General features: G+C 41.2%; 1 protein-coding gene across 3 annotated transcripts in view; it reads left to right on the plus strand.

Moving 5' to 3' along the window:
• The first annotated feature begins 2139 nt into the window (after window positions 1–2139).
• DAAM1 (dishevelled associated activator of morphogenesis 1) overlaps window positions 2140–18744 on the plus strand; it is a 173385-nt gene continuing 156780 nt past the window's right edge. For 2 of the 3 annotated variants that reach the window (XM_036842627.1, XM_036842629.1), the window contains exon 1: window positions 2140–2244. The gene's annotated coding sequence lies outside the window, so the exon portion shown is untranslated. Of the gene's footprint in view, window positions 2245–9320; window positions 9372–18744 lie in introns of all 3 variants that reach the window. The other variant, XM_036842628.1, reaches the window with a different exon arrangement.

Here is an 18744-nt window from a genome sequence, read left to right on the forward strand (position 1 = left end):
TCTGTGCTTATAATCTAGTGTGTATGATGTCCTTTACATATAAAAATGAGCTATGTAACATGGCACATCCCTATAATATTAATTGCTATAGAGAATGGAATTTCTTCTTCAGGCAGGTTTCATCCTCTCCTTCATTACCGAAGACCCAAGAGAACTTGCTGTAGGGTGATTTATCCTATAGAGTTACTCCTCAGAGTGTACCTCAATATTGTAATATACTTTTATCTGTAAGGCTAAGTCCTGCCTTATAAAGAATCTCCACATCCAATTTGACTCAATAAAATTTGAGCTCACTGATTATATTTCCATCTAAAAGCTTTACACAGTTACAAAACTGGGAGAGCTTTTAGAATCATCCCAGGTCAAGTTTCTTTCTGAATATTTTCTCACAGTGAACTGCAATACATTGTCTACCCATTAGCTAGAATATCACTGATTGTACTCTTGATCTGTTGGCCAGTGGAACATTTGTATTGTCTAGGTTCCATTTAAGACAATATTTGGAATGGACAGAATGGCTCAAAACAGGAGAGCAACATTCAAAGTTATCTTCCTTCAGTAGAGAAAAATATGTTTGGGCTATAAGGAATTGGTTTGACAAAAGAAAAGCAGAATTCAGTACTACAATCCCTCTCTCAGCAAAACAAAGCATTTCCCTCTCCCCTGAGATCCTCTAGTTCCATGAATATTTTTCTCTTGAACCCAAGTTATTGTTGCACAAACACGTGAGAAAATAAGAGTGATAGGACTGTCACCAACAGTTAGGTGGAGAGTTGTTTGAAATTTTAATTGTGAACTTCTTTTCACAAGATGTAGTCTTCTTAGATTTTGCTAGTGGAAATGGGGGTGTGAACTGATCCTTATATGTGATTAAGACCTCGAATGCCATTATAATTTACTCTACCTTTACAACTGGAATAACTAGATGTATTGATTTTTTTTTTTCGTTTAAAAAGACACCTAGAGATTTGCTCTCAATGTTAATTCTTCATAATATTTGGTACTCATTGATTAATGAAAAGTGCCACGCAAAAATTTTACATATTAAAAATAAAATTGTCCTGAAGGTTCAGAATTCTGCTACACACCTTTTGCTTATCTTTAAACATTTAGGTGTATTACTATCACAGCACTTCTTGAACAGCACAGTGTTTTTTGGTTTAGGTCATTTAAAAAACTTGAAGAGTGAGGTATGTAAGTTGAGAGGAGAGTGTTGTGGATTTAAAAGTACATGTATACATATACGTCATTTATTAAAACTTTAGGCAAGGATGTTGTCTTCCTGGGAGTTGAGAGCCATGAGAGCGGGAAGTCTGCTGCAGGGAAGAACAAAAGCATGGCTGCGCGATAGTATTATCTCTGCAGCAGCAGCTGGCTCCCGGACGGAGGGTTGAGGCAACTATCTCGTCTGTTACACTGCATTTTTATTAGTGACACCCTCCGTTATTCGGTCAGCTCAGCCGACTAAGCTATTCTCCGAGCTCTGGCTGGTCACCCTGACTCCATTAAATGGGAGAAGGAAAGAGAAGACAGAAGGGTAATTTGTACCAAGTGGGGCAAAGGGGGATTTCTCTCCTTCGGGGTCGGCGTCCCTCATCCTCCGGGCCGTGGGGGAATTCCAGGACCTTATTTAACCAATAAAACCAATGCATCCTATTAATTAGTTGCTACGCGTAGGGAAGGCAGTGAAAGGCTTCATCTTCTCTTTCCAGCTGGGGCCAGCAGAGCCCGGTTGGTCAGAGCTGCCTGGCTGGTGTACACTAGCCCCGGACCCCTCTGGTCCCTCAGAGCCCGCATGGGACCGAGTGGAGGTCAAGTCAAAGGGCATGACCGAAGGGTGCCAGCCCCCACTCTCGCCCGCTGAGTCCGCAGCTCGGTTTTTGAAAGACCAACACTAACACTGCAAGGCTGGAGGGCGGGGAGGGGGCGGGTCGCGGCGGGGGCGGGGCTGGGGGCGGGGAAGAAATGCCCCAGGAATGCGTCGGGAAGTGTAGTTTCAACATCCTCAGTAGCGTAGCTACTCAGGCTCTGCTTGTGGAATGTGAACTACAACTCCCAGGAGAGTACGGGCCCTGCCCGGGAGTACATGCGCAGTGGGCGCCGCATTGTATCCTATCAGGCGAGGAGAGGGTGATGTCACCTGCGAGTTGGTAACCTACGAGCGGCTGTGAAGGAAACTGTTTAACCGGATCCCATTGTACCCGGAGCGCAGAGCCGCCTTTTCAGCATGCGGGGGCTGCTCAGGTAAGGGGGACGTGCCGCGTCGCCCGCCGCACTCCTTCATTAAGTGGCACCGCGAGGTGGCGCGGGGGTGGGCGTGCTTCTTCGGGCCCGGTGCTGGGTTAGCGGCGCGCCCTCCCGCTGCTTCCCCGGAGCTCCCGGGCCAGTAGGTAAATATTAAACCCGTCCTTCAGGTTGGGTCTGGGTGGGAACAGGACCTAGACAGCTCCCGGCTGCCAAGTAGGGTTTGGGAAAATGGCTGCAAGCGCGGTGCAAAGCAAGGCGAGACCGGGAGAAGGCGCCCCCGAGGACGGGGGTGCCTCCCTTCTTTCTTTCGGAGGTGCTCAGATGCCAAGAGAGCCGGCAGGGTACCACTCGCCGCCTTGCTGCTGCCACCTCGGGGCTGGGGCGCTGGGGGTCGTGGCCTTGGCTGAGTGCTGCGGGCACTGCTGCTGTCGGGAGCTGCTGGTCCGGGAGGCTCCGGGAGGGACAATCCCGAGGCAGGCTTGGTAGACTCGGAGGTGTGGACCGAAGAGGAGGGACTCGTTTACTCGTTCGCGTCCCAGCAGAACCCCCACCATCCCGGGCACCCTCACCTCAAGACTCATTCGAAAGGGATGGGGTGACTGTAATTTAGGCAAAGTTGAAAGCTAAACGTCTCAAACCAGAAAGAGGAGGGAAACCCGCGTTGCGGAAGGAGCGAGGGGTGTTGGCGGACAGCAGCGAGGGGCGGCTGCGCAGCCTGCGGACCGGGTTCGAGGCTCCAAAGAGCGCTCCCGCCTCCCGTCCCTCTGGGTAGGGCGCATCTTGGTGCCCCTTGCACTGATGGCTCTCTCGACAAAGAGCACCTGAGCTGGGACAAAGCGTCTGCCCGGAGCGCTGGGCTGGGAGGTGGTAAAGCGGTAGGGAGTGTCGAAGAATAATCTAACGATACGACTCGCAGTGGGGCAGGAGGGCTGGGTAATCGCTTTTCCCAGCTGGTGGTGAAAATCCAACTGCTTGTGATCCGCTTGGAGACGTGCGCGGCGCCCGAGAACTCTATAAAGTCCTCTGGATTTCCTTTCCCTAGCACTCTTATCCTTTCTCTTACTTGTTCATCAAACCCTTGCTAAAGGCTCTGTTCTCAATTGCTCGCAGTCTGCGATTGGGGTGTTCTGTCCCTTGCGCCCATAAAATATTTTAGGGGACCCAGGAATAGAATACACTCCAACCCCCGTTCCCCACCCCGCCTCCCATCTTCACCCGCAGGAGAGCATCAAGAGTAAATGCCACCCGTGACCGTTTTGCTCCTCTTGAGTTGGTAGTTTCTTGAGGCTCGAGAAGGACCTAGTGAATTGAAGCGGGGTTTGCCTGCAAGATGAATACCGTTGCCATGGCGACTCCTGCCGTCGGAATCTTAACTGCTCCCACTGCTGTTTCAATTCAGTGTGGCTCTGCGGGCAGCTGGGAGGGCGTGGCCAGTAGGTGTGGTCAGATGCTCTCCCTGGGCCCAGCTGTTCTCTCCTAGTCACCGGTTTCACAGCCCCGGGCTCTCTCCATTCTCTTGTAAATAGCTTGGACACAATTTTTAGATCCCCTTCCCTCTCGCGTCCCCATACCTGGTCTCTCCACCTCCCTCCCCAGAAAAAGCTGTTAGGAGCCTTTGTCCTGAGGCAAACTCTGAAAATTACAATCAAAAGATCTCTCTCCTTTCAGGCTGATCTCTCATTTCAAGAAAATGAAAACATACATTTTCCTAATAACGTATGTTATAGTGCTGTAGGCAGCTTTCTCCAGGAGGGAGTTCTCTGTTATGCGTGAAGAGAGCTCCCTGGCCACCAGTAAAGATCCTCAATTTGCCCTAGGTGCAATTCACTGGAAGTTTTTAGGGACAAGTAACAACTGAAATTGAATTCTGGAAGCCACGGCTATCCCTTGTGGTTCTCATGAAATCTAAAGACCTGTCTAGAGGATGCAGATCCTTGAGAGGGTTGGGATCTAGGAAGCCTGGGTCCTTCTCTGGCTCTGTCATTACTGGCTTCCCCATTCTGGGGTGAACCCTCTGCCTCTGGGAACCTCAGTCATTGGTGATGTGGGAAGAGGGGCACAGTGGTTTTCCTAAAGTTGATTTTCGGTATAAAATCTTGTGACTCCAAGAAGGAGTTGTTCATTGTCTTTTATTTTTCTCAAAGAAATCTGAAGATGAGAGTTTAAGCCCAGCTTCTGACACTGTGACATTGGGTTAATATCTCTGAGCCTTACTTGTATGGCAAAATAGCCCGACTTTTCATGGTAATCCCTCAAAGTGGGCAAGGCAGCTATATTAGTATTTATAATATTGGTTCTACTACGACTACTACTACTATTATCCTAGTATCTGGACTTCTATTTATCCTTTTATCATAGAATTGTTTAGATTTTGCCTTTTTATAGATTCTTGTCGAAGGCAGTTATTTGTAATTTAACTGCATTAAGAGTAATTGAATTATGCAAACATTTTGCCTACCTTCTGCTTTCATTTCATACCAAAGTGGATTATCACAGACATTGCAGTTAAGGGGGGAAGGTGTATATCTGCTAGCATCTATGCATGTACATTCATGTGCAGGTAAATGCTTGGGGTTGCTGTGTGCCAGGCGGTTGACATTCATCATCTTGTTTTAAGTAGGTGGTAACATCCCCACGAGGAAACAGGATCAGAAATTTCACTCACTATTTTTGTCGTAGAAGTTAGCACTGACTGAAATCTCCTTCAGTTATCTCCATACTTCTGACTCCCTATAATTCTGATAACAATTCCAACGTGTGTGGGTTTTTCCCACTCCGTGAAGGTCTTTGAGAGCAGAGTCTTTGTCTTGTCTATCCCTGTCTATCCAGCATTTAAAGCAGTGTTTGGCCATTGGTAGGTATTTTATAAATATTTGTTAAATCACTACTGACTAGTAGAACCATGATTGGAGATCCAAGATCTGTATTCTTTCCACTGATAGTTTTGTCATCAGTTGTAATATTCCTCTTAGTTTTCTGTCAAGCAGTTTCATCTCAGCATAAACCAAAACTCCTGTGTAGCATGTGACGAGGTATAAACGGCCTTCCATGTGTTTGAAATCGTTGAATTGTAACTATTTGCTTTTGGAATATATTCACTCACAGAGACTTTTTCCCCCTATAATTAATTCTTAATACAATTCTTATTACCCCAAACCAGACGTTTCTAGATTTCTCTCTGTTGTACTGTCCTTGGCCCAGATAACTTTCCCAGGAGGTATATGGCAGGGGAACAGGGAGAGAGACCAAGGCAAAGATACCTAGAGACTTTTGCCAGGCTGCCAATGGCCCCAGAGGCACCATGTGGGTAGAAGAGTGGGCAATAGCTCTCTCATTTGGGGTGGGGTTGTTCTGTAAACAGGGGTAAGTTGTTCAGGCTGGCTGATGTGAGAGGGGAACAGGGTAAAAGACATTTGTCCAATATTTGTAGCATTCAGTTATCATCCAGTAAGTTGCATTCTGTGCGTTTTCCGAAGTGTAAATTAGTGAGGAGGTGTGATAGTAAAGAGGGTGCAGTGGGTCATGTCCTTGGGTGGTGCTTACAGGAGCTCAGTGAAGAGGTGCCAAGGAATTTGAACCCTGGCTTTCTTGCTTTGTGGACACGCCTCTGGGTGTTAAGAATTCGTGTTTGTCTGCGTGTGGTTTTATTTGAGCTACTTTGTTTAAAAGGCTGCTTTTAGTGTTGAGACTGTGGTCATCAGAACAAATAAGGTGTTTACAAACAAAACATAGTTAAGACTGAAAGTGTTTCATTTTGTAAATATTTGGGGGATAGTATAAAGAGTGGCTTTGGCTTGAGAATCTTGAGGTGTTCTGTGAAATTACTTAAAAACTTACAGCTGTTGGATCAGGGGAAACAAGCTTTTCCAACAGAGTTTGGTACCACTGAGAGCCTTAGGTGTTTGGTTCAGGAAATAATCACAGAGCCTGTAACTTCTGTGGGGCCCTCCCTGGCTTTGTGTCATGCTCCTGGTATTTCCAAGTGTTAAGTCTATCCTTACATTTCAGGAAACAAAGCAACTTTGCCAACTTAGTTTAGCAAACTTGTTGAATCTCTAGAGGGGGCACCAGTCAAAGTGAAAATTCTTCTGTTTTGTGATTTTTCTTCTTTGGACAAGGAATGTGGACTACTGTCACTTATTTTGGCACCATAATTTCTAACTTGGTAATGGAAGGAATCTTTTAAGTGAATGTATGTCTTAAACACTTACCGCATCAGATGATAGTGGTTTTCCTGAGAGCTCGGTTTAGAGGCAACTGCTAGCACAGGTAATATTTCAGAACTTGGTAAGGAGGGCTTTTTCTGTAGATTGGCAGGGCTGGGGGGGCAGGCTGGGGCTGTCCTAGGATACCTCTATTGAGGGTTGTGCTTGGAGTGGCTGAGTGGCTGATAGAGATTGGAATTGAAGGATGGATCTGAAGTGCCCCTCCTCCCCCTTCCTTCAGGCTACCACTTATTGCCTCCACTGAAAGAGGGACAGATGAAGATGAGATGCAAGTTGATTTTGGTGCCCTACATTCCACTCCAGCAGACTATTTCCACAGCAAAAAAAAATTTACCTTTGTATCTTCTGGCATCCTTTCCACTGTTCCAAAAACAGAGAAATGAGCATTTCAGAGTGAGTTTGCATTCATAGTACACATATCTAAAAATGATTTAAATGTTAAGTCCTAGGAGCAGAGCAACAAGCACACAGAGCCTGAGCACCCCCCCTCCCCTGCCCATTAATCCATTAATCTGAGGTTACCAAATATACCCTCAGCCTTGGTGAGCTTATTTTCCCTGCTGATGTTTAAGCACACCTGGTTTTTACCCCTGTCTGTGACTTTCTGCAGTAATGGCTCCCCTCATCTGGAATGAGCACTGTTCTGAGCATCTGAATTCTCCTTGTGCTCTCAGATCCAGCTTGAGCGCCATAGCTTCTGGGAAGCCTTCCCTGCCTATCCCTCCGCTTTCACCACCCCGCCCGGGTCCTTGCTCCTTAGCGCCCTCAGCCTGACCACACAACCAAACACTCATACCTAATGTGATGCCAACAGTCAAGGGATGTGAGGTGCTAAGCTTGGGTCAGGCCTTTCCTTATACTTTACATGAGCTTAACCATGGACGCCTCCACAGCTGCATGAGGTAGGTACTGTTATCACCATTTTACAGCTGAGGAAACTGAGGCATGAAGAACTTAAGGAACTCACCGAGCTCAGGTCACACAGCTAGTAACTGGCAGACCCTGTTAGGGACCCAGGCTTCTAGTTCTTTACACTCCCCCACTATTGCCTTGCGTCTGGTTTTCCTATATGTTATTCTTTTCTCTCCATTGAGTTGGGGGAATCACAACTTCCTTTGTGTCTCTTGATTCTGAAACAGTGCTGGGTCAACAAGTGCTGAGTTGATTAAGAGTAAAACTGCTTCTTCACTTAATGGTTTCTTAGAGTCTGATTTTCTGGAACAGAAAATGTTGTATGAGATTTAAAATGTTGCATTTGTTTATTTGAATGTTAAGAAGTTTTGAACTCCCTCCCTTTTGCTTTGTGAATGATAGGCAAATTATTCGAAAAAGGAAATGTTCTTAAATGCCATCTCTGAATCTATGTGGAGTTTGTCCAGCATTAGACCCTCTTGTTAACTGAGATAACTTTTCAGTAGGTTGAATCCCTTACCTGAAGAAAGCCCTTCTCACCCAGAACAGGGCCACAGAAGCCTGTCTTGAGAGTTAAGACTTCCATAACTTCTTAGCTTCCCAACTCCCTGTTGTCTTTTAACATAAATTGTGAAAGCTCTTTTGAAAAGAAAATGAAAACTTGAGTAGTAGTCAAACACATAATCTAATACTGGGTATCCTTACGTATTAAAATAAGCTTTTTCCCCCCCTCACCTTAGAAGAGAGACTTACTTTTACAGTGGAGCAAATTTGGCACCAAATATACAATTGCAGTTCTTTTAAACCATAGCCACTATTGTGAATTAAATGTGGAAAACTAGGCAAGCAAGTTCAATTTCCAGTGTAGTTGGTGTGATTTCCTGACTTACAATAGATCTTTTGCTTTTGGCTTAACACTGGATATTGTGCCACTTTGACAATATTTAATGAAGACAATTGAATAAAACACAAACTGTGTCATTTAGAGAAATAATAGGAAAGTTATGCCCTAACAGCATATTGCCAGGAAGGGAAAATGAAAACAAAAGACTTCTTAGACCTTAGGCTGCTCAAACATAATATTCATTTAACAGACATTAGTTTCAGAAGCTTTTTTAAATTCAGCTTGTTACATTTCCTAAGTATGTCATTCACCTTTAGTAATAACCCGAGCTCATTCTGTTCTATAAATTGCACCAGGATCGGAGTTGAAGGTTCCCTGTATTTCTGCCAGGCACACAATTAGGGACACGTATTAAACTGGTCTTTGTCCTCTTCATTTCTGAAAAAAATACCTTCTGTACGATTGGCAGACATTGCCCATCTGATGGACTGTCTGAATTTAGACTTCCAAGTGTAGATAGCCTAGATCCGAGCTTTGGGCATTGTCTGGGCAATACAGAGGCCCATCTTTTGTTTTTTGAGATGAGTTCTTATATTCTGGCTTACTGGCTAAGCTCAGTTTGTTAGTGACGTACAAACCAGGTCAAGGGCATGGGTTAGCTTTGCCTTGTCTTGGAGTCACCAACTGCACCTGTAATCCTAGTAACTTTTTTTTTTGTTTTAACTCATCATGCTCTTGGTCACAAGGGACACTAGACAGTGGAGGATAGACCCTGTGGATATATCAGTGCATAGCCATCATCACTAAGGGCAAAAGATGATGCCATATTATAAAATGAACTGATGAGGGTCTTAGTTTTTCAGACCCCATAAGTTAGAGGTAGGGCTTCACCAGCAGTTTGCCTAGGAACTATGTTTATGCTTCTGACAGGTGTCCTCCTGTGAAGAGTGTGGGTCAGGACCAGGGTCAGCTTCCTAAAACATAGCTTTGGTCTTTTCCTTCCCTTTCTTGGGGGTGTGACCACAGTCATTAGTGTGTGTTTTGGTGCCCATTCTAGGCTTCACTCTTCCTTCTCCCATAAAATTCTGCAGATTTGCACCCTGGAAGAAGAGTGAAGGATCGTGCCCAACATCATTCACCAGGTGAGTTAGGTTATTCACATGTGTCTAGGCTTAAATTTGTATTTGATTCATAGAGATTTGGTAAAACTGAGCAGTGAAATGTCTAGACACGAGTTAAGTTAGAAACTACAGTTCTGTGACAAGAGGGTTAGACTAGGGACCCTTCTAAATCCTGAGAATTTACTACAAAACTTATTGTAAAAAGTTAAAGGAAATGAAATGGACAAATCAGACCATTTAAAGGTCCTTGCTGCATTCTCTACTCTTGAAAGTTGGTGAAATTTTGAATATAGAAAATGTCATATGGTTTTGGCCAAGGTAAATGATTTAGGAATTTAAAAAAAAAATGCTGCCACAGTTACCCCATATTAGCGGTGGCTATTTGAGTTAGGATGATGGTGGCAAAAGAAACAACAATAACATTTCTGTTTGTTTCCCACTCTGTTTGTGTGTGGCAATCTTGTTTGCATTAGAGGTTCTCCTCCCCACACCCCCCTCCCTGCTCAGCGCTCAATGGTCATTCAGACTAAAAGTCAGAGAGGGTGTGGAATGAATCTTGCTGGAATTGAAGCTCATAACTGAGACTTCATTATGTCCTCAGAAGGTTAAATGAAAGGCATGTTATTATATTTTTGTATTTTTAAAATCAAGAATAGAGATTAGATTGGACTAGAAAACTTCTGTGACCCATTTAGGGCTTGACACTCAATGAGTAGGTGACACAACTACAGTTCCAGGAACCATGGCAAGAGACTGCCTTGCTTCATATTTTATGCTAAGGAAGTGATTAAAAAAAAATTTTTTTTTAAGTATATAAAATTTTTAGTTTGACCGAATTTCTTTTCTTTTCCTGTGATGGAAGGTACCTTTCTTCCATACCTCACCTTTTCTTACTATACTCCTTGGATTGTAATTTGAGTCTGAAGGACCAGTGACCTACTTCGTTGCCAGGAACCTCTCTGTGGGCAAAGGGAGACCGTGGTCCCCTGTGGCCAGGTTCCATACCAAGGGAGCCACACTCACCGACCTTACAAATGGTCTTCCCCCCAACCTCCTACTTAGAATAGGGAGCTGTGTGGCAGCAGAGAGGGGATGGCTTACATTTTAATTCTCCCAAGCTCAGATTGTTTTTCTGATGGAACAAGTTGGGGGAAGTAGGTGGAAGGGAGGACAGAGGGAGTTATTGGGTTTCACTTATCTTATCACTTGTTTCCCTCTGGATTGCCTTTGTTTATACAGGCCAGGAATTCCTCCAACAGAAAGCATGCATCCACACGGGGATGTTCAGATTGGGGCTTCCTTCTCCTTGTGCTCCAATTGCTGACTTGGCTTTCCTCTCTTCAGCTTAATCTGAAAGGAGGGCTGGAAATATTTAACCTGCTTTAAATTTTTCTGTTATGTGAAAAAGAGATCCTAAAACAACGACTTGGGGCAAATGGATTAATGATTTTTCTGACAGGGAAAGGGGATGACGCTGAGTAAGTTTAACATCTACGTATAACTTCTTTATGTTGGTCGAGAGTTTAGACACGAATATTTGACACCTTGAATAAAATCCCTTCGCCTTTTGGTTGCTGCTTGGCAATTGCACAGAGGAAAAAAAAACACCATTTGATTTTAGGTTTAGATTTGGGTAATCTTGAAGGTTCCTTTAAACTTTCCTGGGCCTCTGTTTCCTCATCTGTGAAACAATGTGGAAATTCTAAAATTTTATGAGAATGGTTTCATCTTAACATAATGACCTCACTTATATGGCGCTGTGTAACGTTGATGTAATGTCCACTGAGTTTCCCTAGAATGGAGATCAGTGAGGGGGAATTCTATTTTTTCACCTTCAGAATTTCCAACATTGGTCTCTGCACAAGGTTTCTGAGACCCTGCTCTTGGCTGGAGCTAAACCCTCAAGATCTAATCTCTAATCTCCTTAACTAAACAGCTTCTAGTCACGTTCTCCAGTCCTGGGGCTTAGGAAATTCTGTAGGATATAAGTAAGGGATGAGGCTAGATGGTGTCTTTGAGTGACCATCCAGTTCTCTTTAAATTGATCATCTCTTTAAACCAGAATTTGATTACCACCACTGCCACACAGGATGGATGTAGCCAACAGTCATGTTTTATTTGGCCAACACAGTGTTATTTTTAAAAAAGGAATGGTTTTAGTGAGCATTTACACTCTGATTTGTCACTGACCTCACAACACCCTAGTGCCTCATACACAGCCACTTTGTTTATGTGATATTTCTTTACCTCCTTGGCCCTTAAGGCATTTGAGTTTTCAATCCCCGTTTTAAGCTAAATTAAATTGCAATAAGAGTCTCTTCAAACGTTTATCCAGCACTGGGCTGGCAAATGACCCAATCCAGGGTTTCTCAATCTCAGCATTTTAGGCATTTTAGGCAGGATGGTTCTTTGTTGTTGGGGTCTGTGCTGTGCATGTATGATGTTCGTTAGCATCCTGGGCCTCTACCCTCTAGATGCTAGTAGCAAACTTTCCCCCAGCTGTGACAACCAAAATGTCTCCAGACATTGCCAAATGTCCCCTGGGGAGCAAAATTGGGCCCTTGAAAGCCAGTTGACAGATTTTGGATGGCCTGGAAATTTTAAACATTGGACCAGGCTTGGATATTTAAGGGTAAATTGGAATTCATCTGGGAGACCAAGCTATCCTGCTGTTTTTATTTATTTGGGTAGTTGGTTAGAGCAAAGTGAAGGTCAGTGGATTAGACTCTTCAGGGTCACTTCTCCATTTTTCCATGATCACTGCCTGGGAGGCCAGGCATAGTTTAAGGACATGTCCTTGGTCACAGCAGGGGACTCTGTGAGATACTGACGCTGGGTCAGGGCGAGCCCACCAGCGCTAGCGGGAAAACAACTTTGAAGCCCATAGCCTGTGTTGGTAGGTCAGTAAAGTTATCTGTGGATAAAGAAGATGAGGCTTTGGGGAAAGAAAAGATCATCTCTGTTGTTATTATCAAACGCCAAAATGCTTAAAAAAAAGAAAAAGGCATTTACCTTTAAAAATGACAGTTTATCTCAAATCAGCAGTGAGGGAAGAACTCTGTAAAGGATTCGCAGCAGACTGATGTCCGCCTTTTTTTTCTCTCCCTCAAAAAAGAATGTCTGTGAAACTTGACTTAAAAGCTTGGGCTTTGGCAGCACTCAAACTTGCCTTGTCACTCAGAGTGAGTTTCCGATCAGACTCATCTCTGGCTTCATAAACATGAGGCAGATTTGTTTGTTACAAGTTTCCTAACTTGGCCTATGCCATGGGCCATCATGGAGGATTTCAGGGTCTCGAGTTATAACTACCAAAGGTGGGAAACACAATAAAATGGCTCCTTTTACTTGGATTTCACTTAGAATAATCAGATTAGATCCAAATTCCTATCAAGCATAGCAGAGGTAAGTGAATAACTAAGTTAAGGGGAAAATATTATATTGAGCATTTTATGGACTATCTCATAAACTATGGAAGTGACACCTTAAAGCATCATTTGTTTATTCACTTGGCAGGTAAAGAATGTTTTTACACTGGGTGTGAGCATATCAGAATGCTGTTTTAAATCCCAGATTTTTCCCTTTGGAATACAGAACTCTTGTTTTACTAAATAAAGCTCAGATTATCCTCTGTCTTCAGCTTCTGAAATAAACAAATTACATTGTGCAATAGGTGAAGACTCTCCCCAGTGAAAGATTCTTTGCTTTTCACTGGCAAGTAATTTCATGTTTTGCTTATTTGGATCATGTCCACGTTTTCAAAGGAATGTTCCCAGCGTCACTTATAGGAAGCAATGCTCTACAATCCCAAATCAGTTGTTCCAATATCTGTTATTCCTGCAGATCAAATCTTTTACCCTCAGCTCTTTTCTCCCCTAAATGCTGATTTTGAGTCTCAGATGGCCAGTGTTTTCTAGTACTAGAGAAAAATTTGTTAGCATGACATGGTGTTAAAGAATGACAGTTAAAAAAAAAAAAAAGCGGAATACAGGGTTTGTTTTTTTTTTTTAAGGATGATGAAAATGTTCTAAAATTACTTGTAATGGTTACCAGTTTGTAAATATACTAAAACCCCCTAAACTATACATTTTAAATGAATGAATTTTATGGTGTGTGAATTATGTTGAAACAAAGCTGTTATTCCAAAAAAAAAAAGGCTAAAAAGAATTGGACTAAGTAAAACCTTGGAAACAGAATTTTAGACCTTGGGGATAATATCTTTGACTTACTTTTCTATTTCTTCATGTACATCTCAACGTTTTCTTTAAATAAATAGATGTATAACATGGACAAAGAATAGTTGTGATAATTCCTCAGGACCACCTGAGCCGTGGGAAACTTTGTTATAATGAAATTTTGTTGTAATGGAATCTGGCTCATATTCTTCTCATACCTCCTAATTGTGAGCTAGGGCATTAAAGGATAGAAAGCTTTGCACTGTTTTATACCTGCTGTGATGATAAGCTAAGGTTTTGGTGATATGTTTGGCTTAGTCACAATTTTGCTTTAAACTTGCTCCATTTGATTATTTTGCAGGATTTTTCTGCTGTAGACGCCTTCACACTGTAAAAAGCACTCAGGTATATAATCTTGCCTGTAAAGCTAACCGTGTGTTGGACAAAGAATATTTCATTTATAAGGGATTATGTAGTTCAAGGTTTCTCAAATTTGGATTCATGATCCTTTGAGAAACACTGCATTAAATGTTAAGTTGCTGAATGTTTAGGTACTCACTTGGTGCCACTGGGATCATAAACTCGTGTAGAGGTAGACTTTGAGGTACTATTTGGGTATAAGGTGCTTTTCCAGACATATTAGTTTTATTGCTGCATAATGAATTGCCACAAATTTAGCGGCTTAAAACACCACCAGGTCAGAAGTCTAGGCATGCTGTGGCTAGGTTCTCTGCTCAGGGTCTCACCAGGGTAAAACTCACGGGTCAGCCAAGGCTACAGTTCTCATCTGGCGTTCAGAGGATTCCTCCAAGCTCTCTGGTTGTTGGCAGAATTTATTTCCTTGTGACTATAGGACTGAATACTCCTAGCTGTTGGCCAGAGACTGCTTTTAGCTCCAAGGGGCAACCTACATTTTATGCCACATGGCCTACACTGGAAGTTCACACGAGGATGTTTGGTTTCTTCTAGGATGTTTGGTTTCTTCTTCTAGGTGTCTTCTTCAATCAGCCAGAGAAGTGGTTGTTTTTAAGGTCTCACCTGATTTGGTCAGGCCCACCCAAGATAATCTCCCTTTGACCATATAATGTAACATAATCACAAGAGTGATAGCTCATCATATTCATAGGTTCCACTCACACTCAAAAGGTTATGGGGCATCATTTAAAGTTCTGCCTTTCATAACAGATAACAGAAATTATGCTAATATACTGCTGATGATTATTAAGGTGGAAAATCCAAAATCCCAAAATGGATGACACTTCACAAGTATGCTTCAGGACCCCCTCTGTCTTTTTAAGATACCTCCCCCTCAGATTTATTGCTTTCCATTCCTGCTTTTCTTATTTCAAGTAGAGTGAAAATGAAGATTAAAAAAAAGTTTTGTTATTAAAAGTTCCTACACACAAACACAAAGAATGACTAATATAGCTAATATGAGAATCCTCCATATACCCACAGCTTCACCAGTTATCAGTTCGTGACTAATCTTTTGTTTCTGCTGCCAACTACTTTCCATCAGGATAGACAATATGTAAACAAATGGGTGTGGCAAGTTGGGAAGAACTGACATCTTGACAATATTGAGTCTTATCCATGAACATGGAGTATCTCTCCATTTATTTAATTCTTCTCTCATTTCATTCACTAGAGTTTTGTAGTTTCCCCATATAGATCTTGTACATTTTTTGTACATGAATACCTAAGTATTTCATTTTTGGGATACTAATGTAAATAGTGTTGTTTTTAATTTCACTTTCTACTCATTCATTGTTGGTATATAGGAAAGCAATTTACTTTTATTATTAACCTTATACTTTCAGACTGTTTTTTTGTAGATAGTTTTTATCAAGTTGAGAAAGTTCTCCTCTCCCTCGTTCACTGCAAGTTTTTATCATGAATGAGTGTTGAATTTTGTCAAATACTTTTCCTGCATCTATTGATATTATCATGTGATTTGCTTACCTGGGATAAATCCCACTTCCTTTTGGTGTATAATTCTTTATACATGTTGGATTCAGTCTGCTAATATTTTGTTGAGGATTTTTGCATTTATGAGCAATATTGGTCTGTAGTTATCTTTTTTTTATTATCTTTGGTTTTGCTCTTAGTGTAATGCTGGTCTCATAAAAAGAGTTAGGAAGTATTCCCTCTGCTTATATCCTCTGAAAGAGATTGTAGAGAATTGGTGTAATTTTTTCCTTAAATATTTGGTAGAATTTACCAGTGAACCCATCTGGGCCTGGTGCTTTCTGTTTTAGAAGGTTATTAATTATTAAACTCTCTGGTTTGGTTAGTCTTATGGCCTGTAATGCAGAAACTGATCTGTTTGTAGATAGTTGATGTTAAAAGAATAATTTTCAAAGAGTTTAAAAAGTAAGATTCTCACAATTATAAAATAAACATGTCAACAATTTTTATTTAACTTATTAATTAGTGAAGGAATCAGTAAGCTGTCAAGACCAGTTCAAAGGAGAATTTGAAGAGCATATATATGTCTGTCTGTCTGTCTATCAATCCATCCAAACAGCCACAATCAGAAATGCTGGAATAAATTTGCTAGTGGATACAAAACTGATTAATATCCTAAAGGGCTATACAATGTAATGTTTTCTTTTATACATTTACGTAAATCAATTTTATCTCTGCCAGACAAAATCCATTTGCTTCCTTATAGATAAAAGCCATTACATTGCTGTGTGTTTTTTACAAGTTAATTCCTACCCCTACAGAGTTGTGAAATAGTCTGGCCCAGCATATTCTCAAACTTTTCCATTTCAGGACATTTTGACCCTATTAAATATTGAAGACTCCAACGAAATTTGTTTAATATACAAATCATATTGGAAATCAGAATTGAAACACTTTATTTATTTATTGCTTCCAACTTTTGGCTATTGTTAATAATGCTGCTATGAACATGGGTGTGCAAATATCACTTTGAGACCATGTTTCAATTTTTTTGGATATATACCCAGAGATGGAATATACCCAGGGCCTGAATCATATGGTAGTTCTAACTCTCTTCCCTAGCAGCTCTACCATTTTACATTCCCACCAACAAAAGTGCACATCCTTGCAATATTTATTTTCTGTTTTGTTTTTTTTTTTTGAATCGCCATCCTAATGGGTGTGAGGTTATTAAAATTTTCAATAAACTTCTTAGATGACAGCATTTATTTCCATTTTATGTGCAGTATAGGGTAATCATTTTCCTAATGTTTTCCCATTAAAAACTATTATGAACATTTTTTTTCTTTTTCAGATTATTTTCTTAGGATATATTTCTTAGAAATGAAATAAATGGGTCAAAAGGTATATAATTTTAAAGTTTTTTATTAGGTACTGCCAAATTGTCCTCAAGAAAGGTTTTGCCGGTTGACGCTGAATCAGGATATTAAAGTGTCTTTCATTTCATGTCTATGCTGTGAATATCATTATCTTACAATTATCTGTGATTCAGCAACTGACAGATGCTATCACATTGTATTTTAATTTGTATTTTTAAAAATTCGTTAAACAGAACTTTTTTCTCTAGGCTATTTGTATTTTTCCTTTCTCAAATGGTCTATTTGCCCATTTATCTATTTAAATCCCAGTGTTTTAAAGAGATCATAAAAGAGATTAATTAGCAATGCAAATATGAAGCCACCAGGACTTTTCACAAATGTATAAATAATCATGGAACCCCTTAGCAAAAAACTTATGAGATCTCTAGGCTCATTTTAAAGTGACCTGAAGTATTTCTCTGTGATTAACTGTCTCTGGCTACAGATTTGCATAATTAATTATGTTAACAAGCCCTTTTCTCATTATCTGAAGGGAAACCTTAGATCAACTCCTGCCATTTTGTGGCCAATTTGCATTTCCTGGAGTTTGGCTCAGTGGTTTCTTACTTACGTAAGTGGTTTTTCTGCTGATAGTGAGACTAATACAGAAGGCTTTTCTGAAGGCAGAGAGAACAAGGGAGATGATGTGTAGTTTTTCCATTGGACTGAAGATGTTTGGAAGAATAGGAGGTAGAACAATGAAATAATCCAAATATTATGAGGAGGGAGGCAGAAGTTTACATTAGAATGGTTTACGCGATTAAAGAAATGTTATACCCAGTTCTTTTTGTTTATATATGGTGTCGCAAAACAGATACTCAGCTGCTTAGCTAAAATATTTAAGGCATTGCCTATACAGCACCTAATATTACAATAATGCTATACTTATCACAGTCTGATTGTCTTGATGTCGATATATCATAAATCAGTATTGTGGGAATGTGGCTTTTCTCCTACATTTAAGCACTTTAGGTTTGTTTTAATTTAAACAGAAAAAAAAAAAAAATCTCTTCCAAGCATTGAGAGAAAGGTTCGTGTTTTGAAACTAATTTTAGATAGTTATGGTAACCCGTGATAGAATATAGCGCTGTGTTTCCCAGCACATCCCAGCACATTTTAGAGAAGACCACCTATTCAGAATTATCATGGTTCTGTTGACGTAGTTTTTCTGGAACTCTGCTTTGAGGCACTGTGGCTGTCCATCTTTGTTCAAGAAGTAACAAGCAAACAAAATGCACAGCACATTCTATGGAGCTTTCTGGTAAGGCAAGTGTTGGCAGGTAGTCCCTGTGTGTTTGTTTGGGAAACATGGTTTGACCCAGTGGTGTAGAGGTTATTATGAAAGGATTCTCTGGAGTAAGGACCAAGATCTAGTGGAGAAGGTCACTTTTGCATTCTCCTCCTTGAAACATCAATTCATGACTTCCTAGCCTAGAAAAAGATATTTATCCCCAGCTCATTAGTTAGTTCCTAGGCACCATTCAGATCACAAGTGGTTTGATTCATTATAAATTGACCGATGGAACAGAATTTCCAAGAGTACCAAAGCCTTTCTAAGTAAAGAATGAGACACTTCATTTGCACATTCTGTGGACAAATGACACCTCCAATGTAAAATGGACTATGAGATGTTTTGTCTTAATTTTCTATCATGTTTTATTGATTTGCAATGGCAAAATCTTGTGAAATATCTTTAATATGAAAGAGTAGAGTTTATAAAATCTTTTATTCTGTGGCTGATAAAATCCTAGGCTAAAATTATTCAAACATACTTTTCTATCAATAGTTAATGTTTAAAAGTATAGGGCTTCCGTGGTGGTGCAGTGGTTAAGAATCCGCTTGCCAATGCAGGAGACACGGGTTCAAGCCCTGGTCCGGGAAGATCCCACATGCCAC

The sequence above is a fragment of the Balaenoptera musculus genome, chromosome 2, assembly GCF_009873245.2.
Source record: "Balaenoptera musculus isolate JJ_BM4_2016_0621 chromosome 2, mBalMus1.pri.v3, whole genome shotgun sequence".
In the NCBI taxonomy this organism is placed as follows: domain Eukaryota; kingdom Metazoa; phylum Chordata; class Mammalia; order Artiodactyla; family Balaenopteridae; genus Balaenoptera; species Balaenoptera musculus.